Source organism: Pyxicephalus adspersus, chromosome 5 (assembly GCF_032062135.1).
Source record: "Pyxicephalus adspersus chromosome 5, UCB_Pads_2.0, whole genome shotgun sequence".
NCBI classification, from domain to species: domain Eukaryota; kingdom Metazoa; phylum Chordata; class Amphibia; order Anura; family Pyxicephalidae; genus Pyxicephalus; species Pyxicephalus adspersus.
Genome location: NC_092862.1, coordinates 5989762 through 6015655, shown reverse-complemented (window position 1 = coordinate 6015655; position 25894 = coordinate 5989762). Strand labels below are relative to the sequence as shown.

General features: G+C 40.6%; 1 protein-coding gene and 1 pseudogene across 2 annotated transcripts in view; one reads left to right on the top strand and one right to left on the bottom strand.

Moving 5' to 3' along the window:
• TRAPPC9 (trafficking protein particle complex subunit 9) overlaps nt 1–25894 on the bottom strand; it is a 329400-nt gene that overhangs the window by 204253 nt on the left and 99253 nt on the right. The window lies entirely within an intron of this gene.
• Nucleotides 2640–2799, top strand: LOC140332210 (U2 spliceosomal RNA; annotated as a pseudogene).

Here is a 25894-nt window from a genome sequence, read left to right as displayed (position 1 = left end):
TGAATGTATTGGATGCATCATCAGTGATGTCACTGGTCTCCAGGCAATACATAGGGTGCAGCCTCGATGATGTCACCAGTCCTCAGTGAATGTATTGGATGGATCAACAGTGATGTCACTGGTCTCCAGGTAATACATAGGGTGCACCCTCGATGATGTCACCAGTCTCCAGTGAACGTATAGAACGCATTTTCAGTGATGCCACTGGTCTTTAGGTAATGGATAGGCTGCACTTTCGATGGTGTCACTAACCTTTAGTACATGCATTGAATGCATCCCCAGTAATGTCACTGGTCTGAAGTCAATGGATAGGCTGCACCTTGGATGATGTTATCAGTTTTTAGTAAATTAATAGAATGCATTCTCATTGATGTCATTGGTCAATAGGCAATGAATAGGCTGCATTCTCATTATCACCAAACTCCAATGAATGTATAGGATATATCCTCAGTGATGTCATTGGTCTCTAGTCAATTGAAGGGCTGAATCCTCGATGATGTCACCAGTTCCTAGTGAATGATTAGGCTATATAATAGTAAGCTGTGAATACCTGACGCATAGATATGATGAATTCTTAGTGCTGTCATTAGTCTGTAGGTCAGCCTTTCTCAACCTTTTTAACATGGATAAACCTTTGAAATACCTTCTAGGTTTTAGGGAACCCCTGTTTATAATTGTAAAATCACCAGCTCATGGTACATTTGGGTGGTGGTCAGTGGGAAGGATCACTCCTATCACTCTGCAGAGGATCCCTAGGGTTCTACAGAACCCTGGTTGAGTTGATTGCTCTAGGTAATGAATATGCTGTATTGTCAGTGATATTACTGGTTTCCAATAATTGGATAGAATCAATGGTGGCGGTAGCCAATAGTGCGCAGAACTGATTCCCTAGGTTCCTGTTGGATAAGAAGGATCCAGGGCTCTCGTGAAGCAGCACCTCCCTATGCCCACCCCTGGATAGGCTTTATTCAGACTGATATCACCAGTCTGGATAGAGTTCATGCTTAGTTATGTAACTACTTTCTAGGGAATGGAAATGATTCATCATCGGTTGTAATGATTTTTTAGCAACCTACAGATTGTACTTAAGGCTAAACATAGGACAACGACATATGGACAATCCAACATCCATTTTTTAAGGCAAGATACTAAAGAACTGCCATGAACATAAGCATTAGCAGATCAATACCTCACTGCAAATTAGAGAAATCACTGTTTGCAGAGATCGTTTTCACAATCCCCCTAAAGTCTAGACAGGAGCATCTATACACACACATTACCCTGATCATTCTTCATCATTAGGACCTCGTTAAAACAGTCAAACCATGGAACTATGTACTGTTAACGAAGAAGAATGACGTCTTGCCAGGATACATTCTCAGTAACTTGATATAGAATACATGTCAACCAAATGTACAGAAGATGCAAACAATTCCAGGAAATATTCATTATCTATTGGACCTAGGTAAGAGGAGATGCTGCTTGTAGACACCAAGAGAATTCTATTTGACCTCTCTGAACCTCACAGAAGAGCAGGATAAAAAAAAATGAATGCACACAACATACACATGGAATTTTCAGTATATTTTTACTTGTATAATTGAAAACATTAAACTAGTAAAGAAAAGCCTATTAAGGTTGTGTTTACATAACACATTCCTATATACTGCATTAGAGCAGCCCTTTCCTTTTAGGGTTTTACATACTTTAAATTGATTTTATTGATTTATTTTAAAAGAATTTATTTAAAAAATGAAAAAAATGATATCAAGTGCTGTTGTAAGCTCATCTGATTTTATATATATATATATATATATATATATATATATATATATATATATATATATGAAACATAACATATTATGCACGCATCGATGTACAATAAATAGAGGTTGCAAATTTCAGACAGATACAAACTGACACAGGAGGAGAAGACCCTGCTCCAGCTTACAATATTTTTATATCCGTTTGTCATATGTATAACCTTTAAAAATATAAATATCCCAACACAGCTACAAGAAACCACAACCACCCATGTGCCTGTGTTAAACATAAATTAACTGCACTGCGTCATGGGACAGGGAGATTAATGACTTCATTAAAATATATTCCAGGGAATATCTGTGACTGCTTAATAATGAAAACCATTTGAATCAATTCCAGAACCTTTAGGGTCAATAAAAACAATTAAAAAGAGGGTTCTTCTTACCCAGTGTATAGAATATATATATATATATATATATATATACACATTATTATATAATTATTATATAATGTCACAGAAAGGGCTTGTGCCATCTACTTTAAACTAAAGAATGTTAAGTAATGTCTGTGTGCATGTCTGTCAATAAATGTAATATAAAATGACATATAAAACAATCAACACAACAATATATACAATCTGTAAAAACAACTAATATAGTGATAGTGTAAAAAATTTTGTTTCTCAACCAGGGTTCCTCCAGAGGTTGTTAGGGGTTCTTTGCGCAATTTGTCTCTCTGAGGTTTTTATAACTGACCCCAATGATTTTTTTGGCTCTCTGTAAAGGTGACATTCTTCTCAATGGTCAGCATTGTAGGAGGAATTCTTCCCACTGACCACCACACACAATATACTGTGATCTGTGGATACAGTAAATATAGTTTCCTAGCCTTTTGGCTAAGATCAAGTGTAGTATCTGTTCTTATCAGTGTTCAGGGTGGAACGGGCATTAGCGTCTTGGAGGGGAGATGCTGTGTCCAAGTACCTCTGTTAAGGACGGTCTACCTGTGGTGTAGCTCTGTAAGGGGCCGCCCTATGCAAACCTGCCGGCCTTGTCCACCGGAGGAAGAGCATGGGGCCTGCCCTGATAAGGAGGTCCCATGAGTTTGACTGACCCGCTGGTGGGAATGGAGAAAAACTTGGTCTTACCAATCGGTCTGACGAGCGGTCCGAATCTCGCCCCAGTGTCGTACCCCTGGAGTGGCGAACCAGGGGCACCTTAAATCACTTGGGTTTGGGACCCCACTTGATTTTTGATCTGTTGCCCTGTGTGTTATGCACAGAGCACATATTATTGAAATTTTTTTTGTGTTGTCACTTGTCACTGGTGTGGTATTTGTGTGCCACTTTTTTGATGGAGGGTGCTATTCCCTTATGGGTTAGCCCTTTTGTCTTGGGAGAATGCCTTGGCCTAAAAACCAGGCGCTCTCCCTTAGTGGGAGTCTCTCTTCGGGAGATCTCCCAGCTTAGTATCTTGTGGGACCTGCATGGGCGGGCCCCAGAGAGAAAAGGCCCCTCTCTGGCTTCGGTCAGGGGGGCATGTGTGTCCATCCCGGCTTTGGCTGGGTGGGCTTAGTATCCAGCCCTCATCTGGAGCTTCGCTTCGGAGGGTCTGGAGAAAAGGGTGGTCCTTCCTCTTTTGAGGAGGGATTACCAAATAGTACCCCAGTGCGCGTTTTTTGTGTGGTGTTTTTGCACTAACACTTTTTTACCGTTCACGGGGTGTGTTTTAGCACGGATCGCGAGATTCGATTAAAAAAATATAGTTTCCTAGGACCTGAAAGTTATTTCAAGAGGTTTCCATGTTAAAAAGTTTGAGAAACACTAATAAATCTTACATAGGAAATCCACAAAGTTGTGTTTGGTCTTCTATCGAAGATATACAGTATACTGCAATTATATGTGTATGTATATAATGTGTAACCCATCAGCTATTTGATTGACACTCACTTGACTTTGTGGACAATAGTTATAGGCTGGTTAGATATTTTAAGCTTCCCATGTTTCCCACAGCTGCTAGTAGATCAGACACAGCCTCCTCCAGTGTCATAATCAAATGTAGGACCTATCATGACATTTTTAGCATTATATAAAAAGGTGGATTTTTGATATTATTAAAAAAGTCTTTTTTTCAGTAAAGAATAAATGGGAAACCCAGGTTCTCCTGGGATACATACATTAGGTTTTATACATTACATACCAAGTAAAAAAAAAGTGAGATCTGAATATTTTATTTAGATTTTTGGGAGGAAGCGTCATCTGATCTGCGCACTGACCTGCATAATGCGAAATCGGGTGACATAAGAAGACTCCAGAACATATAGGCTCCTGTTGGTTCCTCCACACCAGGAAAAAGAAGAAATCCAGGAAGGTGCGGGATGGACTGGAATCGAACTGGATTGAGCGTTTTGCTTAGGTAAAGGTCAGGGTCATTGTTTGTCTTCATGAAAATTCCACCTAGAGTCATCCTTAGGGGCACCAGAGAAAACCCCAAAACCCAAAGTGCAGGTTGGATCTAACCTACGTCATCATGTAATGTGTATGGACTCTGAATACAGTAGAGGTGATGGACAATTAGAAGACTTTAGACCACCCGTGGGCCACATCCGACGGAGCTGCCAAATCCATTGCTCTCCTCATCTCTGCTCATTGTCTTGCAGGGAACCAGGGGCCGGCACAATACCGGTGCCCTGTCCCCCGCAAGACAAGGAGCCCTACAAAGATGACACACATAGAACTGTGCCTCACTGACCTGTCCTCATATGGAAACGAGCACAGGATTGCATACTAAGTCCACATCTTCATGCTGTGCTGATAGTAAACAGTATGAATCCTAATCTAAACATTCAAAAGCTGGTTTCTCAAAAGCAACTGCAGACATCCCATTAATAAATTGAGCACCAAATGGTGCAGAAATTCTTGATTAGTCATTTCTTTTATTTGGTGCATGTATGTTACAGTAACCCGGCCTGTTAATCTCCATGTCAAATGTGCCACCCGATGAAAAAAGGTTGGGCACCACTGCCCAATTGACTATTGGGATTACCGATATAAATCAGATTTTATCATAGTATAATGATAAACTTGTATAATGTGTGTTTTAGATGGTGGAGAATGGGGTGTAAAAGTAGACAGAGGTGTAGATGAGAAAGAACAGAGAAGAGCGAAAGAAGAATGAAGAGAAGAACCAGGTAAAGAAGGAAGAGGTCAAGCAGGTGGCAGGACCTCTACCTCTTTTTTTATGCTTAAAAGAGTTTTTTATTTATTTTATTTTGTCTGTATTTCAAAAAAGAATGGTTGTAGAATTCTAGGTTTCATTTTACTGCTGCCTGTTCCTTAACTTGCGTTGTAAAAGGCACGGCAGCCCATAACCATATGTATTTCTCCCCATAGTTATGCCATCTTTCCCAATCTAGGGCCACCAAAACCAGGAATTTGGTAACTGGAATTTCTTTCTAAGGCATTTAAACCATAAACTTTTTGCTAGATTATATGGGAAGGTATGCAATGCAATGAGCTTGGAGAAGAGTAGGGTTCTGACCATCCGACATGGAAGCGAATAAAGAAAAGCTTTTTTAGAGCTGATGGCTACTGCCATCCAAGTCTACACTGCACAGCCATATAACAATACTTGGGGGCCTTTCTCCTTTACCTCTTCCTCCTGTTTTTACACCATTATATTAAACTAGTCAGTGTGTGGACTTTTTTACAGAGATTTCTACAAATTATTTATTTATGGACTATAACTACATGTTTTCATTTTTTTGAACTTTCATTACCTCAATTTACTTTTATGGATCTTTTATAGACTATTAGTCTGTGGACAGATTAACATAGATTTCAGTACGGATGAGTGATTTATTTATGGGCATTTACTATATGTACAGACTATTAGTGTGCAGATTGATTTGCATGTAATTTGGGATTATTACTAGAACATTCATTGACAGCTATATACATATACTCTGTAGTATCCACCTACATACATATTGTAAATCACCTTTTAAGTACTTGAACAAAGTGCTACCTGCTATTTTTAAATATTTTCCTTGATGGTAAGTAGCTAGAGTAGATGGGGTTCATTAATTTTGGGTGTAATGTTGTAATAATTAGGAAGACATTGAAGCAGGGACTGATAAGTGTCATTCTGAGTAGCTTGTAGACCTAAATGATGTCTGAACAAAGATGGCAGCTTTCATAAAAACAAAAAGGTGTTGCAGAGGGTGTACTGTGATCTCTCGGAGCCTGGGGTAATAAATATCTGGAGGTGTATAAACCTACACATTGCATGCTGCACTTAACATGAAAATATCTAATGTTAGGTTCACAATGTGCAGCCATGTTATGGAGGTCGATGAAGCCCCAGCATGCTTTGCCTCACTTCTCAGTAACTTGCAGCCCTTCAATAACTATAACTGTGCAACAGAGTCGTTGTTCCAGACTGTTACAATAAGATCAGTCTATTAGAAGGTCATTTTACTACAAATACACCCGACCTCAATACATTTATCATAGCAGAGTCAAGTGTGCTTTGATTTATAACGCACCCCCCCTTCTCCTCCGATGTATTTGTGTTGTCACTAATAAAAGGTTATAGAGCATCAATGTCTGAACTCTCCTATGGAGCTGACCTCAGCATTGTGTTACAGCTCTAATAACAAGCACATCATCCATTACCCATTGTCAGTCCACTGCTTTATGATGTGCCAATGTATTCCCATACAAAGCGTGAATTGCTAATCCCAGGGTCACACGTTTTGACATTGGGAGCTTCGAAAATGTGAAGAACCAAAATTTAGCAAACGATGAAACTGCGCGGCAAGAAATATATAGATGGCATAATGGAAATGTCCAGTCTCATCAGAACATTTCTTTTTATAGATATATTTGTGATTGTCAATATTGCAGCTAATATTTTATCATTTAGAGCAAACCTGTCATCAATAGTGAGGTTGTAAAGTATGCAAAGTGTGACTAGAGGTACCAGTATTCAAAGATAGCCAAGCATTGGATAAACCAAAGGCTTCATTTACCTAAAGTACATTTATATTGCTAAAGCACTGCGTATCATAAACATTGTTTTTGTGGGAGATATTCCCCTTTTTTTTTTTATCATCAACGTGGGTAAAAATGCAGGATAGTATTTAGGAGACAAAGATAGAGCATTGTCACCTTATAACAGGAAGTGCCCAAGCAACGGCCAATGTGGTAAGGATTGGCAAGGATTAGGCACAAATAATACCTGTACTGTTGATGGTTTTAGCTGGCTTTAACTCCACCTGGATGCACTAAATAGCGTGCACTCCAATACTTCATACTTACTGCAAGTATCAAAGCCTCCCCTGCCTCCTGTGGCCAGTGGCTCGGTGCTGTCATAAATGGCCATACTTAGTAACAGGATTGTACAAGTTGCAGAAAAATGAGGATAAGCTCTTGATATAAGTTTGGAAATCTTCATGTGTTGATTCTGTTTTTCATACAGGCTTGCCTTCCCTTTGTTCCCGTTTCTCATACATGAGAATTTTGCCTTTCACCCAGGCAGCAGCCATGGGTAGCCTAGTATATAACATCCAGTACCAAAAGAGGGCATAAATGTGCAGTGGGTAGTACTGTGATATATTAATAGACCAAATCAGTGCACACAAAGGACCATATACATGTGTTGGTTGATTTCTGGGTCAGAAAGGAAGGGAAGTAAAAATAAGTTATAGGTGGAATTAGAGACAATTAATGAGGGTGTAGGGATTAGGAACATTTAAGTAAGAATGTTGTTTTGCCATGTACATTATATGGTGAGATGCATATGAAAATCCCTACAAATTGTTGGGTTCAGGTGTTACCAGTGGTGGGTTCTGTTAATGGTACAACATAACAAGACATTATAGATAACTGTGCATTTCCAACCTTAGTCCAACAAATTGGGAACAACCTTTTCTGATTCAGGATGACCCCTGCATACAAAGCCAACTCCATATAAACATGGTTTGACGAGTTTGGTGAAGAGCCTTGAACAGGGCCTGACTTCTACTCCACTGAACAGCTTTGGGTTGCCTTTTGATTGCCCACTAAGTTTTCTCATCTAACCTCAATATCTGACCTTATAAATGCTCTTTAAACTGATGGTGAATGGACACACATCCCCTACAAGAGGGATGGATTACCCAACAAGCTCATAATGGTCATAGTCATAGTTGGCCACCTGACTACCTTTTATGCCAGCCTATATGTATGCACTCTCCCCAAAATAATCCATAACTCCCTAATCGAAGGACAATTGGGGGAAATCAAATAATTTTATTGATGAGCCACTTGATATCATTAATATGCCTTGTTATGGCTGCTGTTATATTATGACATGCGTTACAGCATACATAATCATGTCACTATTTTTCAAAAGAGCTTACAATCTAATGTCTCTTCCCTGTTCTAATGCCAAACTGTTTGAAAGCCTACCTGTAAGTGTTTAAGATGTAGGAGGAACTAAGAGCCTGAAAAAATGCCATGTATCCAAGGAAGGCACATAGAAGTACAACTAAAGTCTCACCTTGAAATTTGGTTATCAAGCAGATGTTTATTGCAGCAAAGGACCGGGTGTTGGCCCTTCTGCAATAACTATCCTTACCTGCCCAATTGCCGTCCAGCTGTCAAATGGACTCACTTTAAAATATACCAGAACCATAAAAATAGATAATAATTTATATACGCCTATGGAGATGTTGTATTTACTGCATTGAGTTGCATACCCAGCTTCCCTTGCAGGTGCTGGGACAGAATGAACTTGTGTTGGATTTACATCATCCTGGCCCTGCCAATCTAAAAGACCAAAGACCAGGTATAGGGAATAAAGGAAGGGAAAAGATGGCGGCACTCAACACAGACAATGGCAGGTAAAAATCGACTGGGTTCAAACCTGGGACCCCAGTACTGCAAGGTCTGAGTGCAGAATCGGTCGTAAGGCCACCATAGCCACTTTACCGCTTGTGATAAAAAGCCATGTAAATGCAGATCAACTCTCACCAGTTAGTAAAATGAACGGCCATTCTGTATCAATGTTCAATGCATTATTCAGCCACAATTGATAAAGAACAGACCTAGTTTGTAATAGATATTCCTTTATTTAATGTTTATTTATGCTTAGCATTAGAAATATAGATCTCACCAACATTACATTATTAACTCAGAATGCCTACTTACTAAACACACTATAGCTTGCCTTTAACAGCTTCAGAGGTAATGAGGCTGCACAATATATTGCAACAATACAGCACGCCATTTATTCCACACAGTTTACCTATAATGTATAGGTTCTAGAGCAGAACGTATTATAGCCATCTTTAGGAAGCTCACACTGCTAAGCTCAGCATTAAACATATCAAGTCATTTCCTTTATATTGGAAGAGCAAGGTGATATATCTCTGAAAAGATGTCACGCTGTAGGGAGAGGAGAAAAATCGTATTCTTTCTCTCTCGTTAAACAAGGACGCTAAGTGCTATAGGGCTTCACTCATTAAATAAAGAAAGATAACTTGATTAATGCTGCTGTAAGACCAAAGAAACACTATACGGAGCAATAACGCCCAAGAAGGGAGCGAAATGTATTTAGCATCGAACTGCTGACAAGTCGGTGATCAGGCCTAAGATTTAAGAGCTTGAAAACATGTAATGTTCTTTTTATTGGGCAAAAGAGGCTTACAGGAAGGCTACGTTAATATTATGCATTTATGTACATGAAGAATATGTCAGCACTTTGTTAGTCTTTACCTTACAGTACACCCAAACAAGTGTTCAACTCAGACATTTTTTTAAGCCAGGTAGGAAGAAATTGTAGGTGGATGGCAGCCCTTATATTGTGACCCATCTCTTCAGTAACCACCTAAAAACAGCCGGGTGATTACTGAAAAGTGCTGGGTGGTGCACCCGCTTAAAAGGGGGTGCAAACTCCAAACTAATGGCATTTAGTTAAAGTTTTGTGTGTAGTACACTGTTGCCAGTTGTTTAAAAAAATGAAGACAGATGTCCTTTACCTTTATGGAATTTCCATATCCTGAAGTACAGACCACCCAGCCCAACACTTACCTCTATCACCAGGCTCTGACAAACGCTGTACTGCCTTTTCCCTAAAAGCACTCCGCCAGGTTTATTTTATTCTGTGTGGAGGGGTCCTATTCATTCAGTAGGTAACGATGACATCAACAAGACACTGAGGAAGCCATATAAACACTTCCAATAAGATGGGGCCATAGACAGGATGAAGAGGACCTGGGTAAATGCTTTTAGGACCTGGTAAATGCTTTTAGAAGACTCCAAAACAGTCAGTACAGTGATGATCACAGAAACAGGGACAAAGGTAAGTATCAAAACTTTGTGGGTGGCACATAGAAGGTGGGGGGATACTATAAAAGACATCTTGTATAGTATAGTATATATCAGACTTATCATCCTTTATAAAATGGGGGATGCCTTGATATAACTTTCAGATCTTCAAAGAAACCCTTTTATAATTACACAATTCACAGTATATTAGTGTAGTGGCCACTGTAAAGAACGTCATCCTTACAGACAGACAAAAAGGTCAATGGTGACTGTTAAACTGACCAGAGTAGCACCAAAAGTGCCGGATAGTGCACTTGGCTAAAAGAGGCTAGGGAGAACACTGCTATATGTGAAATATTTAATCTGCTGAAATACATTATTCATCCAGCTTTGAAACCCAGGGTCTTTGTCTCGTCTTTTTTTCCACGGCAGAAAGACAACACAGCTTGGTCAACTGACCCATCAGGATACTGTTTGGGCCAATTTTCATCAACCTTTTTAGCATGGGAGAACCCCGGCTATAATTATTATATCTATAGCTTACATTACAGTAGCAAAGTGTTCAAATGGAAGAATGCAATCCTTACAGAAACTTACTTGAGAGGCACAAACTGCTCATTGCTCATGGAACCCCTAGCAATCTCTTAACCGGTTTGGACCCTTAAGTTGTATCACCACACTGATGAAGCCAATAATGGCCTCCTGGCAGCAAGTTAAGCTAATGTTAATCTGAAAGCACAGTGCAGGTCCTGTGGGCCTGTTAACGCAGGCCTAAATTAAAATTGTTACTTTTCATATAAGGATAGACAGGAAGATGAAGCAGGAAGAAGAGCAATGAAGATGGCGGCAACCGATGCTTCCTCCACACCGGGTTGAAGACAGATAACAGGACGGCGTAAGACGCAATCTAGGAACCCTCCGCAGGAATCTACGGAAGTGGGGGAGTTTTTTTGTTGTTGTTTTTTAGTTTAGTTCCACTTTAAGCTCAGAATCTTGATCCACCATCCAAGATTGAGCCTCGGATTTGCAGGGTGCTCTAGAAAGCTGATAATGAAGCCAGAATTGGATATTTATAATAAATACATTTCAATTACATTTAATTATTTTCCAGTATTGAACACATAATTCGATTAGTCATCTTTTATATTGGCCTTGAATTCACCCACTAGGAGGAAAAGATCTGATTGGTTAGTACAAGTAGCTACTTATGGCTGGTGAGAAATAGTGAGCCTTGCTTTATTCCAGGCCACTTGTGAAGAGGTGAAAATGCTGGTAAAATGAACAGTTTCATTGGGTCGTCACGGACGCTTTGCCCAGCCATCAATTAACCGAGTGTCTGACTTATCGAGAGATCCGGCCAAAAAGCCATGGACCTTTCGATTGAGTGCCAAGGAATACATATGATGAATGAGGAAGTGGGTGGCCTAGCTAACTGATGGAGCCACGGAAATAACCGAGGGGTAGACCCCAAAGTGTGAGTCAGTGAGCAGAGTCATAGAGAAAGCCAATTCATCAAGCAGTCATCCCCCTGCCTGGTCACACACAATTACATTCCTACCAAACTCATTGCCTCTTCCCGGGGAATCCGCACTGTCATTAATTCCAATAATCAGATCACTGAAGATGGGGAAAGACACTTCGGCTTATCCCTGCTATAATCCCTGAATGATGCACAACACCGGAGTGTGTAATGATCAAATAATTCCTCACCTAAATGTTCGAATATCTATTATTGACTCTCTTTTCCCTGCAAAACAGAGGGTGTATCTAAGTAAATCGGTCACAAATCTGGGAAATTCAAAATGAAGATATGATAAAAAAAAAAAAAATGCATATGCAGATGTTACCCTAGTGCAGGCAAAGAATCAGCAGTTTCAAAGCAGTGTTCCCTGCAGAAATATTTTTAACCTGGATGAGAAGAAGCTGTGACTCATCTTTTCAATATCCACCCAAAAACTTCTGGGCCGTTACTAAAAAGTGACAGGTGGTGAACCCAGCTAGAAGGCGCTGATGAAAACACCGCAAATTTAAAGATTTTCAAAGTTACCAGCAAGTTAAAACTTTTCATCTAGAAGCCATGTTTGGATTTGGCCCCTCAAACCTCCCAAGCTTATCTACTGGTCATTTATACTGTCCAACACCCTGTTTCCAAAAAAAATTTCTAGGAGGATTATCAGTAGGTATAATGGATGGTATTAATACTATTTACCTGTCAAATCTCCCTTGTGTAGATTTTCAAAAGCTTTGAGGCTGCTGGGTGGTGCCATCTTGGATGTGATAACAGAAGCCCCAGAGGACCCCGGAGCTGTCACTCTAAATAAACTTTTCTGTACCTTTTAAACATGGGGGAACCCTTAAAATAACTTTTGGGTCTTCAGGGATACCCTGCTTTAGCGTATTAGAGTGGTGGTCAGTAGAAAGTAGGCCTCTGGCCATTGCAAAGAATGTCACCCTTACAGAAAGAGATCATTGGCGGCACTTAAACTGACCTGAAAAGCACAAATTGCTCATTGCACAAGAAACCCCCACCAACCACTGGAGGAACCCTAGGATTCCAAAGACCCTGATAGAGAAACACTGCTCTAAAAAAATTCCCCTTTGATATATGAAAGGTTATGTAGGGAGGTAAGAGTAGGTTTTGAGCTGGGCCAAAGATGTTAAGAAGACTCCTACGATTCTTTACAGTTCAGAAAATATGAATATTTTTTCCATTCTCTAGTTTGGTGGTCCATACAGTTAAAAAAGGCACTGTAAAAAACATCAGACCCCATGCTCCCTCCGAATATACAATGTAGTATTTATTTTTCAAAAATGAATCACATGATACCCATGATGAGCCACTTTGAAAGGAGGATGCATTGCCTAGGGCCCCAAGAGACACAACAGCAGTGTGTGCAGAAAGCTGAAAAGCTGTATAATTGGGGGTCCTACTTTTTTTGCACAGGGCCCCATTCTCTCTAAAACTGGCCTTTAAGGGACTTGAGTAAAAGGAAAAATGGGTAAAAGATAAATAATTTAGAGAAGCAGTCATGCAAAACTGCAGAAGGCCCTTTAAAGCAAAACCAAACCTGAGATCCCAAGCTGCCAGTCTCTTTATGCAATAATCACCTATCTGATTGTCTGATTGAAGTGTAACTTTAGTTCTGCTTTGAAACTTCAATCCAGACAAGTGGTTAAATTTGCAGATAAAATACATATAATGGGGGCGGTTTAACCTAATTCTCCTAATTCAGTCCTGAGGTTGACACAGCTGTCCCACACAACACTCTATATTGCATGGTAGGTGAAATGCACCTAAGCAGCATTGACCAGTCTTGCGCCTCCTCTCTCTGTCAGTCCACCCTCTTCTCCAATTAGTTAGCACATGAAAACACAGCTGATTAGCTTCTTCCCCTGCTTGAGCTCTACTATAGGACCGTAATGGGCAGCTACCAATTAAAATCCAGGTACATACACACATTGGGCCTCATTTATTTAGGCTCTCCAAGACTAGAGATGATAGACTATCATGGGAGAACCTGGGTGATCCAGCAAACCTGGACTAAATTTCCTAAAGATTATTTGTTATTAGCTGACAAATGTTTTCAAGCGAGGACAAGATCCATTGCAAGTGTGCTGGATCCCGCATGACAGTCTATCTTCTCCAAACTTGGAAAGCTTTAATAAATCAGGTCCAGTATATGTAGTTTATAATACGAGGGGGTGCTGAAAAGTTTCGGGCTTTTCCCCCTTCCAGATGAAATAGAAAAAATGAGTGTGGGGACTTATGACAGCCTAAAATCTTAGTATGTATCTGTGCAAATATCAGGTCTTTGCGATTCTTAAAACTGTTTTTTCTTTTAGTGAGAAGCTGTGATGGCAGAGGCACAAGCAAGTTTCAAGTCGTTGGAGTTATGGGCCGTCATGAAGTTTTTGTTTCTCCAGGGAAAGTCAGCAAAGGACATTCACACTGAGATGTCACAAACACTGGGGGAGAAGTGTTCTTCCTTTCCCTGGAGAAACAAAAACTTCATGACGGCCCGTAACTCCGTAACTCCAACGACTTGAAACTTGCTTGTGCCTCTGCCATCACAGCTTCTCACTAAAAGAAAAAACAGTTTTAAGAATCGCAAAGACCTGATATTTGCACACTTACATACTTAAGCTGCGTACACACGGCAAATTTTTCTCGCCCGATAATCGGTATCGGCCAATTATCGGGCGAAAATCTGCCGTGTGTACAGTCGGTCGTCGTCCATCGTCCAACGACCGTCCTGGCGGATCCATGGACGATGGACGACGACCGATCCTAATGAAAGGGAAGGGGAGAGCGCGCAGCAGGGTGCCGCTCCGTCGCTCTCCCCCTCCCCTCTCCATAGAGCATGAACGGTGCTGTATGTACAGCATCGTTCATGCATCGTGCAGTCTTTTCTCGTTGGAAAGGATAGTGAAAGATCCTTTCCAACGAGAAAAATTGCAGGTGTGTACGCAGCTTAAGATTTTAGTCATATGTCCCCACACTCATTTTTTTTATTTCATCTGGAAGGGGGCAAAGCCAGGAACTTCTGAGCACCCCCTCATATGTTCCATGCACCCTATATTACAATATATGCATAATACTATGCACAATAAAAGATAAGGCTTAAAAAACAGAATTACACCTTTTTTGGATTTCTTAAAAATCATTTGCTAATAATTGGCAAAAGTTTTCTATCCTGGACCAGATCCATTCTTTAATAAATCAATTTAATAAATTATCCCATTGAATAATGTCTTAATGGATACGTGTCTTTCATATCTGCTTGCATTTGCCTTCAAATAAACTATTTTGATTGAAACATTACAGTGACCACTGGAAATAAATATCTCCGCTAAAATACCTGACGGATTCTAATTGCTGACAAATACCCAAAACCATACAGTTATGACAAACTACGTCTGTGGATGGTGAAAGCACGGGAGAATTTAGCGGCGGATTAAATTTCACAGTAATCACGCGGCTGCGCCTCACACCAGGATGCCGAGCATTTTATATCATTTTATATTAGCTGCACTGAGCCAGGAGATGAATAATTGAACAGGACGTCATAAAGAAAAAAACAAAATTTTGCTCTGCGGATTCCGCGCGGTAAACGGCGTCGGCTATCGCGGCTCCCATGAAGAAAGTTAATGAAAATGCCTTAATAAAATAAGGGGCGGCTTCGGAGGATAATTAACTACAATGTACACAACGTGCCGCACGACGTCCCGGAGAAATAGTAATTAAAGCTGTGATCAACAGGTTCCGCACGCCGCTAACGATGCGTTGGTTACGTTTGCCAGTAAAATTTTATTTTTGTTGTATTATTAAACAAAATAATGCCGCTTCCGGGGTGACACTGATACATCCCATCTGTTCTCAGGTTCAGTTAGAGAGGTGACGGCCCAAAAAAAGGAATGAATAAACAAAATAGAATTCTGGGTATTTGGCAATCACAGTTCAAGCTGAACTCCAGGCAAACAGATGAATATTCATAGAGGAGAACTGTTTTACCTGCTAAAGCATTTACAATTCTGATAATCTAGTTCTGAGATTTACTCATGTTAGCACTGCAGTGGCTCATTGCGCTGCTTCTCCCTCCCTCAATTATCAGGAGCTGTGCAGCAATGGCATTATTATTATTATTATTATTACACAGTATTTATATAGTGCCATCCATAGTCATGTCACTAGATGTCCCTATTATAGTCATATGTCTTTAATAATAGTCATTTTATAGTCATTTGTCTAAGCCCAATTTGGGGGGAAGCCAATTAACCTAACTGCATGTTTTTGGAATGTGGGAGGAAACCGGAGCACCCCGAGGAAACCCATGCAAACACGAGGAGAACCTGCAAACTCCATGCAGATAGAGTCCTGGACAAGTATCGAACCTGGGACCCAGCGCTGCAAGGTCCAGAGCACTTACCTCTGGGCCACCGTGCACAGAGGCTAATAGGTCAAATGAAGGCACTTGCCTGTTTATATAAAAAAAAATAGGATGCATTAATGGAGACAGAAAACCAATCAGGTTATAAGATTCACAGCCATGTTTAATATGAAGAGCAGGTATGAGGTGAAATCCAACATTCTCTCCTCCATTGAGCTTATTTATTAAAGCTCTCCAAAACAGGAGTTGATACACTTTAATCAGTGAAGCTGGGTGATCCAACAAACCTGGAATGGATTTATTCCAAGTCAAATGTTTTAAATCCTGGATGTATTCCAGGATTCACTGATGAAAGTGTATCTTCTCCAGCTTTAGGGAGCTTTAATATATCAGGCCCATTGGGCAGGAAGTTTTGTGATTGGATGAGAGCAGGTAATGTGACATACCCTCCTCCAATCACATCACTCAATGGAGAAGATGCAGTTCTAGGAATAAAGGAATCGCAGACAACATGAGCAGGATTTTCTTTGAAACAACAGTGTAATGCTGAATTTTAGCATTGTGTTTCATTTTTTATTTATTTTAAAATTACTATGATTGGCTGACATAATATGCCTGATAATAAGATAATAATAAGATGCCTCGGCACCCGCTGTAACCATCAGACATAACAGCTCTCTGCATCAGTAGCCAATAGGAGGGGTCTCATATGCAAATGAAGCTGCAGCTGCTGACTTTTTATAAAAAGTCAAAAACTTGCATATCAGTAATGGCTCTGTTTAGTCTGCATATGGAAGAGAGAGTGGTTGATCCCACCCTGCTGATTGAGCAAGTTATTAAGGTATCACCCATTCTGGAGGAATTCAAAAGTTCCTTTTATAATAGATTATATGCACCATATAATACATTGGGCCTGATTTATTAACGTTCTTCAAGACAGGCGAGGATAGACTACCATGGGAGAACCTGGATGATCCAGCAAATATGGAATGGATTTCCTAAAGATGATTTGCTATTAGCTGGCAAATGCTTTCAATCCTGGACCAGATCCATTCCAGGTTTGCTGAATCACACAGGTTCTCCCATGAAAGTCTATGCTCCCCAGTCTTGGAAAGCGTTATAAATCAGGTCCAGTGTATATAGTATATAATACGTTCTTTGCACCCTATAATACAATAAATGCATTATATGGTGTACTATAAAAAAACAGAATTGTACCTTCTTACGCAGCTATATCTTTGCACCCTGGTGACTGCACAGTTGAACTGTCCACGCGCTAACATTTACTGTTCATTAATAAATCATTCAGAGACATTCGCTCATCCCAGGATGGAGGTGTCCTGGCGGGATCATTAATGGATGAACAGCAAACTAAACTTTTATTACAACGACTTTGATCTGGCGGTGAGACGAGAGAGGAGCGAGGTGTGTCCCAGGGCGACGGCTGACTTATGAAATATGTATACTAGTCAAAGAACATTTGAAACATTCTTAAATTCATGACATTTTGTAATATTTCTCCCTGGGAAACAATATATTCCACCTGCCCTTTCACGGTCGCCTTCCAACTGGAAGATTAATGAAGGACCGGACTAATTTTAGAACATGGTAGACAAAACAAGTAAACAGAGAGGGTAAACAATAGGCATCTGCTGTATATATGGCAATAAAGGGACTGGCGGCAAGGAAAGGTTATACAGCAGATCCAAAAATGAAAATAAAATGCTTTCCCTTTAATATTCTCTCATCTCACAATTGAGCACTTAATCCATCTTGTTTCCCACTGGTGGAAGGCGTGAAGCAGATCAGTTTCTGGCAGCTGATGTTTTTTCTTTACTGCATCCATTGACTCAAAGCGTGTTCCTTAAATCACTGATTTCAATTTAGGAAAAAGTAACAAGGTGCCAAACCTGGTGAATATGTTTTACACCTAACTCTTGCTCGCTAAAGAACAGACGCCTCTCTCCTGCGCATGTGGACAGTTCTGAACCTGGACGCACCTGCTCTTCCAGATTTAATCAGTATCGCCCCTCCCGCCGGCCAATCAGGAAAAAGCCTTTTAATCGCCCCTGGCTATTTAGCTAGCTTAGACACAGCACTCAGCACTTGTGCAACGTGTTTCCATCCGTGCCGAGGCCATAGATCCGCTGAGCAGTTCCTCTACACCTGTTGGTAATTCAGTGCTTTTCCTGATGCTTCTGCCTAATGATTTGGTACCGTGTTTCATCCTATCATGCCCCATGTGACCAAGGACCACAACCTGGCAGTAACCAGCAGTGCAACATCCTTACCACTAGAGGCTCTGGAGAAGACCTTGTAACTGCTTAGACCAGAGGTGCCCACACTTTTTTGGCTTGCAAGCTTCTTTTTAAATGACCAAGTCATATATATATATATATATATATATATATATATATATATATATATACATACCAAGTATGACACAGAAGTGACTGGAGCTAATGAGACATTGAATGGCAGAACATCGCACAGACATTGCACTACAAGACTATAGTGACAGGAAAGCTACAGCTCACCTGTCATATGAGAATAACGTGCTTCACAAGAAACCGCTCAGCATTTCACCTCAGACTGCCCTCTCTGCCTCCCTACCACTCCCCACTGTTACACGGAGCCTTCTAACACGGAAACACATCCCCAGCATCACTATAGACGTAGCAGCCCGGCTGCTAGGAAACAGCAGCGAGGGGTAAGGCATTTGGGCACCCCTGGCTTAGACTTTGTGCCTTGACCTGTCTCAGGGCTTACATCCTCTATGTGCAAGCTGTAGTTCCCCCTAGTGGCGGTGTCTCCCGAGGCCTTACAATATGGAGGATGTTCCAGCGTAGTAATGTGTTTGGCGGTCACAGAAAGTGCTATGTGAGAAGGAGCATTGTCCTGATGAAGAATTAAACCATTTTCCCACATTTCTGCCCTCTTTTCCTGACTCTTTCTCTAAGCTTTGTCAGAAAGTCATTATAATAATGTTGGGCCACTGTTGTGCCTTCTGGAACCCATTCTGCCAAAATACCCCCTTCCTGCCACAAAACATGATGAGCATGGCTGTGAATTTGGACTTTTTTGATTTTTGGTGATGAAGGTGTTTCCAGTCACTGTGGTTTTGTTTCGGGATCATACTGGAAGATCCGGGTTTCGGCACCAAGTGATGACTTTATGAAAAAAGGCTCGGCTCCAACTCAAGCTGCTGAATGTCTGCGCACATTTCCTTGCGGAACTCTGTTTGCTCTGATGTGAAATTTTACTAAAACTTTCAAATTGATATGTTGCTCAACTTTTTTACTTCTCATGATTTCAGTCCAGGAGGGGAAACACAATGGCAATAAACGGTGACTGACAACAAACTAGATGTACATACTGACGGTTTGGGGAAAGCTGGGAAGGGTGAGATCCTCCACTGGCGTTTTATTCATGGGGAGATCACTTGCTGTACTGGTGTTCCTGTGTTGTAATAAAGGAAAATATATCCAGGCAACATTGAAAACCTAACAAAGGTCCTAAACCTTTTGCACAGGTGAGAGAAACTCATTCCTTACATAGAGACATACAAAGCAATGAAAGGATTACACAGAACACAAAAGATTACAGTGCACAGAAAGTTAGGTGTATAATTTGATCTTGGTATAGCTGCTGCTTTGTGCCTCTGTTTTTATTCTGTAATTTTAACAATGCCATTACAGTATTTAAAAGTATTTATTACAGAACTGCTGGGAAAACCTTAGCCCTTCAGCCAGCCACTAAAAATTTAGGCAATCTACAAAAATAATACAGGAGAAACTCAACATTCAAAAACAGGTCCATAGGTCAACCAATACCCATTCCAAGCCGCACGTGTCCATGGTACGTGTCAGACAGGAAATGGTTTATTATGGGGTGATAAGGAGAAGGTACTGTGAATGTTTGTTTGCACATCATATCATAAAGATTGTCCATAATAGATAATTCAGGCAGAAAGGTGCCAGCAAATGTGTTTATTACATCACCCAAGAACAATCCTGCTGAACTAAGTGGTAAATGGCTGACAAATATTTATTTTCTTGAAAGGCAGCCAAACAGCTAATTAAACTGTTGAAGATAGAAATCTATGTGAACAATTTCAGCTAATAAAATATTTTTAATTATGTTTAGCCAGGATTAAGATTTAAGCACACCTTCAAGTCACCTGGACACCTCCAGCTCTCTGGAAACTAATGGCTTTACTATGCAATGCAGAAAGCCTGGATCTATTTACAGCATAGATCCGTCCATCCAGCCAGACTGGAAGATTATATCCCAGGCAGTTATACTAGAAGCAATACTCTACCTGCTCTGGGCTTTAGATTTTATGTAGGCAACACTACACAGTTGGAAACTTTGCCCTAGTGCTGGAGCTTTCTGCCATAAGGACCGATCACTGCTGCTCTCTCCACTAGTGCAGGGTGACTGGTCTTGTATACGCCCCCTCCTATTGTTTTCTGCACACAGCCCATTGTAGGGGGTCCTGCAATGCCCCTCCGACAGCTCTACTCTCGGCTTAGGCTATGTACAGACCAAAAATATTGTCACTGCTGCCTTTACAAGAGAATATCTGGGTCTGAAAGGGCAATTGATAAACACAAACCACATTTATATCCTTTGTGGCTACCCACAAATATATTTATATGAAAATGTGTCTGGAGTTCTGTTTTCAAGCCTTTCCTCCAGCCAACTGTTATTATTTTGTTTTGGACAGTGCACACACATTTTATTGGAGTCTGTATTCCGATCAGGGAGATTTTTTCTCAATTCCTATCCTAACAAAAAAAGGCAAAATATCACCAACAAGGAATCAGATGGAAATATACAATTAGTAGAATAGGGAACGGTAAGCTTAATGTCTGAATAACAACTGCCTTTAACTTTTTGTCGTGAAGTCAAAGGAACTACAGGGAAAATCTTCCAAATGGGGGTCATAAACTCTTCCCTACCCCAATCAAAAAATACCTTCTACAGTACCACTTTTAAGAACCTACGATCTGGCAGGTCATTATTGCAGAAAGGACAGAAGAAAAAAAAAAGATGGTGGTAACCTGGGTTTAGTTCTTTAACTGTTGTCGATTCCAAAACAAGTCCCTTTCTATCTCCCCTACACGGAAATCCTGGGCTATGTAGTCTGTTTGTTATGAGCCTACACCAGCTGATGGGAAACCAAGTCTGAACCCATGATGTACTTAAGACTTTCCTGAATACCAACCTGGAACAGTGTGCTGTCACTCATGTTCACACTAAAGAGTCAACGGCAGACATATTCAAACCAACCTTTGAGAATTTCTCTATTGGCCAATAAGCCCAGCAGTCATTCATAGGCTGACGAGAAATAAGCAGGGGTGGGGCCCTGTTTCTTTTTTACATGAACCGTCCTTTGGAGGCTCATATTGCAGGATCTATAGATCATTTTTATTTGAAGTTTTTGCTAATATTAAAATTAAATTTTAATCATTTAGTTTTGGTTTGCTAAAGTTTGGGACTGCTTTATTTTTACATTTTAAAACTTTTGGCACAGAACTGTTTTCCTGGCTCCAGGTTTCGGGAATCCTTAACATAAAGATAAAAAGAAAAAACAACTCCTTTAAAGACGAACAGATATTTTGATATTGATTTTGCCTGCACAGGCCTGGCGCTACGATAACATAAAAAAACCTCAGATTCAGCACAATGGGTACAGCTTAACTCCTCTGTTTACTTTTTAGTCCCGTAAAGTGAATAATGAGCTAATCTAGTTGTATATAAGCATGCAAGGGCCTATGAAATATTTAAGGCGTGAGGGAGGGTTGAGGCGCTGGAAGCTCATTCCCTACAACTTTGCAAAGCACTAAATCAACGATGACAAGACTGATATCATTGTGCGGGCCAAAAGGAGACAATTTAGTCCTTCAGGTGATTTGGCGGCGTTTCATCTTATGAAATATTTACTGGCAGCTTCTTCAGAGAAAAGAGTGTGGGAAAAAAATTAAATAAAATATACAAATCTGTTTTTGTAGGTAATATATTGCATTAAATCTTATTCCCTGCCATGTGTTCCATCTTGGTCTGGGGCTACAATGCCTTCTTTATGGTAGGGATAATATTACAAAGCCATAAGACAGGTTTAGACTTTTGCAGTGCAATACTGCACTTGCATGAAGGTGAGTTGTAATATAGTATCTGATTTATTTTAAAGGCAATGTCAATGAACATCAATGAAGGTATTTGATGGACCTTTACAAATTTTCGGACACCCTCCACCACAACGCTGGCCACATTTTGAATAGCACTGTGCCAAATTGCCAAAGTGGCCCATGCTTTGCTCATGCAGAGTGATATGGTCACATAATGGATGCCAACAACCCAAGCAGGGTTCGAGGTCAGGGCTCTGTAGAGGACACTCAAGTTCTTCTAACACAGTGGCTTCATATACAGGGAATCAGTTTTTAACTGGAACATAGAGGAACATCACTCAGCTGTAACCACAAAGCAGGAGGAGTACAACTGATTAAAATGCCTTTGTATGCTGAGCATTAAAATTACCTTGTACTCGAAACCCCTGGCTTAATATTTGGAAGGGGTTTACATACTTTCTAAAGCGTAGGTAAGTGGAATGGTTGAATGTCTACAAACTTGGCCACATAGAGTATCACTGCAGAGAAGTGGGGGGGGGGGGGGGACATGTTGCTACATGTGTGTATTGTTTTCTATATTGTGCACTGCGGCAGTCTTGGGGAAAAAAAAGTAAGCCGTGAATCTGCAGCAACCGACATCAAGAAAAGTATCTCTCAGACAAAGTGTTCATTATAGTCCGGTGTTGAGCTCCATCTTTCCTCAATAACAATGACTCTACATTCTAAAGACGTGGTGTACAGTCTACTCCTCGCAATGGCCACAGTACATCATGTTGCCGCACGCATTAGCTGCAGTCAGTAGAGCTTTTATTTTAACATTATTCTTGCCGGCTCAAAGCGATAATTCAATCACCTCTCCTGCATGGTTTCATCGATGATATACAAGCAGTCAAGAGGCACAGAGACAGTGAAGTACGGCAGCTGCCGAATGATACGCAATCCATCCTTGTAAGGCTCTGCTCTGACCTTATGTTTTGCTGCTTGGCTTGGCTAAATTGCTGGGAATAAACAATATTTGGAAACCAGTCTTGGCCCATAACACAGCTTTAATGCTTTTTAGAGAACATGTCAACTTTATTAGGTGTATGGCCTAAATATAGGGAGTAAGAACACAAAAACTTGTTCAAAAACATGTTCCAAATCTTAATACTAGTTTGAATATATTGGGGCAGTCATTCTGTTATTGGCCCCCTCCTGGCCTTTAGTTATTGGCATTCTTTGGGTTAGTCCTAGGATCTGCACCAATACCACCACTACCATTGGACAGTTCTATACCAAAGCCTCTGTGGCCAGTATAGGCCTTGGTGATGGACTGTTAAGTGGTCCGGATAGGGGCAACAAATCAGATACTCTATAAACACACGAAAACTATTTGGAAGACGTGTATCTGTTGACACCATATGCTGCTCAATTCTCATAGTAGAACTATGGTCAAGCTATAAAATCAAATATATGATGAGGCTGCCCATACCTGTGATACTGGGTTGCCTTCCTTCTACAAAACCTGCTAGTGGAACCATTAAATTGGAATTTGATAACAACTCTTTTCCTTCCTCTGTGAAATCATTGCAGCATTCTCAACTCTGCAGCTTTAATATTAACAACTTTGATAGCCTTATCAGTGAATGGCTATGACTAGTTCCACCCACAGCTCATTAGAATTAAAGCAAATGGTACTACATGCAGGAGCCTAGGGAAATCATATAAAAAACCCAGCGGAGCTTCGCTTATGCCATCCGGGACTGTCTACAGGTTGCAGAAATCTAGCTCCCAAGCAGAATTTGCCAATATTAAAAAGGTCTTGACCTTACCCCATTGTCTCCTCCTTCCCCCAGCCAACATTATTCTAAATATCAGGTCATTTGGATCCCATATCCAATAGCCTCTATTTTCTGATTGGCTGATAGGCTGGGCGAAACTGATAAAACTTGGAAGAGCATGCATGCCCAGGGTCAGACTGGTCAGATTTGGCATCAAGGAGAACCACTAACTAAAGGGAATATGCAAGAACCTGAATGTTCAGTCATATACTATTATAACTGAACACTTACTGGAAATTTTTATATTTGACCTCTTGCTTAGATTTATTATGTCAGAGCCAAACACTTATGCTTACAACGGCAGGCCACACATCAAGTGAAGTCTGACATATCCTGCCAGACCCACTCCCTCCTGTGGGTGCATACCAGGAACAAAGAACAGAGCCCTGTAGATATGTAGAAAGACACAAGAGAATTATGTGACCTGTTATGCACTCTCAGCAGCCCCAAGACTTTAATTGTTCAAGAGGGCAGTAAATGTCACATTTTAAGTTACCCCTGACTACCTAAAGCTCAAGCTAAAGAGTAATCAGACAAAGTCAGTAACTTTTCAGTAACCACCCGGCTGTTTTTGGTTGGGTCAAAATACAGGAGTTGTCACCCGCCTACAGCTTCTTCCCACTCAACTTTAAAAAATTTCTGGGGAGAACACTGAACATGTTTCTAAGGTAAGCCTGAACAATAATTTCATATATTTAAAACAGAATAAAGTCCAGCTCTTACTGGTCCTCCTTTGGTAATATTATTATTATCTAGTATTTATATGGGGCCCAAAAAATTATGCAGTGCTTTACAAAGTCCATAGTCATTTCACTAACTGTCCCTCAAAGGGGCTCTCAATCTAATGTGCCCACCATAGTCATATGTCTTTCATAAAGTCTAGGGTCAATTCTGGGGGAAGCCAATTAACCTAGCTGCATGTTGTTGGAAGGTGGGAGGAAAACAGTGTTCCCACACAAAATGGGGAGAACCAGCAAACTCCATGCAGATCGTGTCTAGGCCAAGATTCGACCCTGGGACCTAGCCCTGAACAGGCGTGAACCTGTATTCCACTCTCATTGGAAAGGAGAATGGTAATTGTCAGGGCTTAGCCCCCAACATTTCCTTAAAGCTAACATCCAGGCTTATCCTGAAAACTTCAGAACCGGAGTGATAACCTCATGATGAGGGGCAGCAAATATATATTTGGCACTGAGCCCAAACTGCAGTGATTGATCACCGGTCTTTATATATAAAATGATGGTGTAGAGGTGACATTGGGTGAAAATACAGGTTCTCGGAGGGTTGTTTAACATGTGAATGTTTGGGTAGGAACTGTGGGGCGGGGAGTTATATTTGCTGAATGATGAGCTTTGAAAAACATATTAATTAAAAACATTAAGGACAAAGGGTATACACGACAATTCTAATACAGTCCAGCAATGCCTTTTTACCGTCCGCATTGATCTGCTGGTCTCTGACTCATTCAGGTCTTGGTTTTACACAACAGCTGCTCTCAAAGTACTAAAAATTAAATATTCATACCTAATATTTCATATTTATTTTATTACAATAAAACTTGTCGGGGTATTGAGTATAATAAAATAATAAAAAATACACAAAAGTATTTGCTAAAGTTTCTGAGCAGTAGCGGTGAAAGTGTTCAGAAACTATTTGCTTTCATTGCTTGAATTTTTTTTTTTTTAACCAAAGGTTCATTTGTCGCCTACATAAAGATTTTCACCCGCATCTGAGGACGCAGTTCTGTATTTGGGTGCCAGGCAGCCGAGCTCTTCTCACATGCCAGCGTAACGCGGCCAGGAACCTGGCAGGTTCGGTGGCAGAAAGGGTTAATGGCTGCCATGGCAGCGGTCTCTGAGAACAGAATTACCATTTATCACAGTGCTCTGGCTCTGACAGTTGGCAGCGCGGTTATAAATAGACCCATTAACAGCCTGCAATGAATCTTTAAACAGCACAACATGGGACAAACGGCAG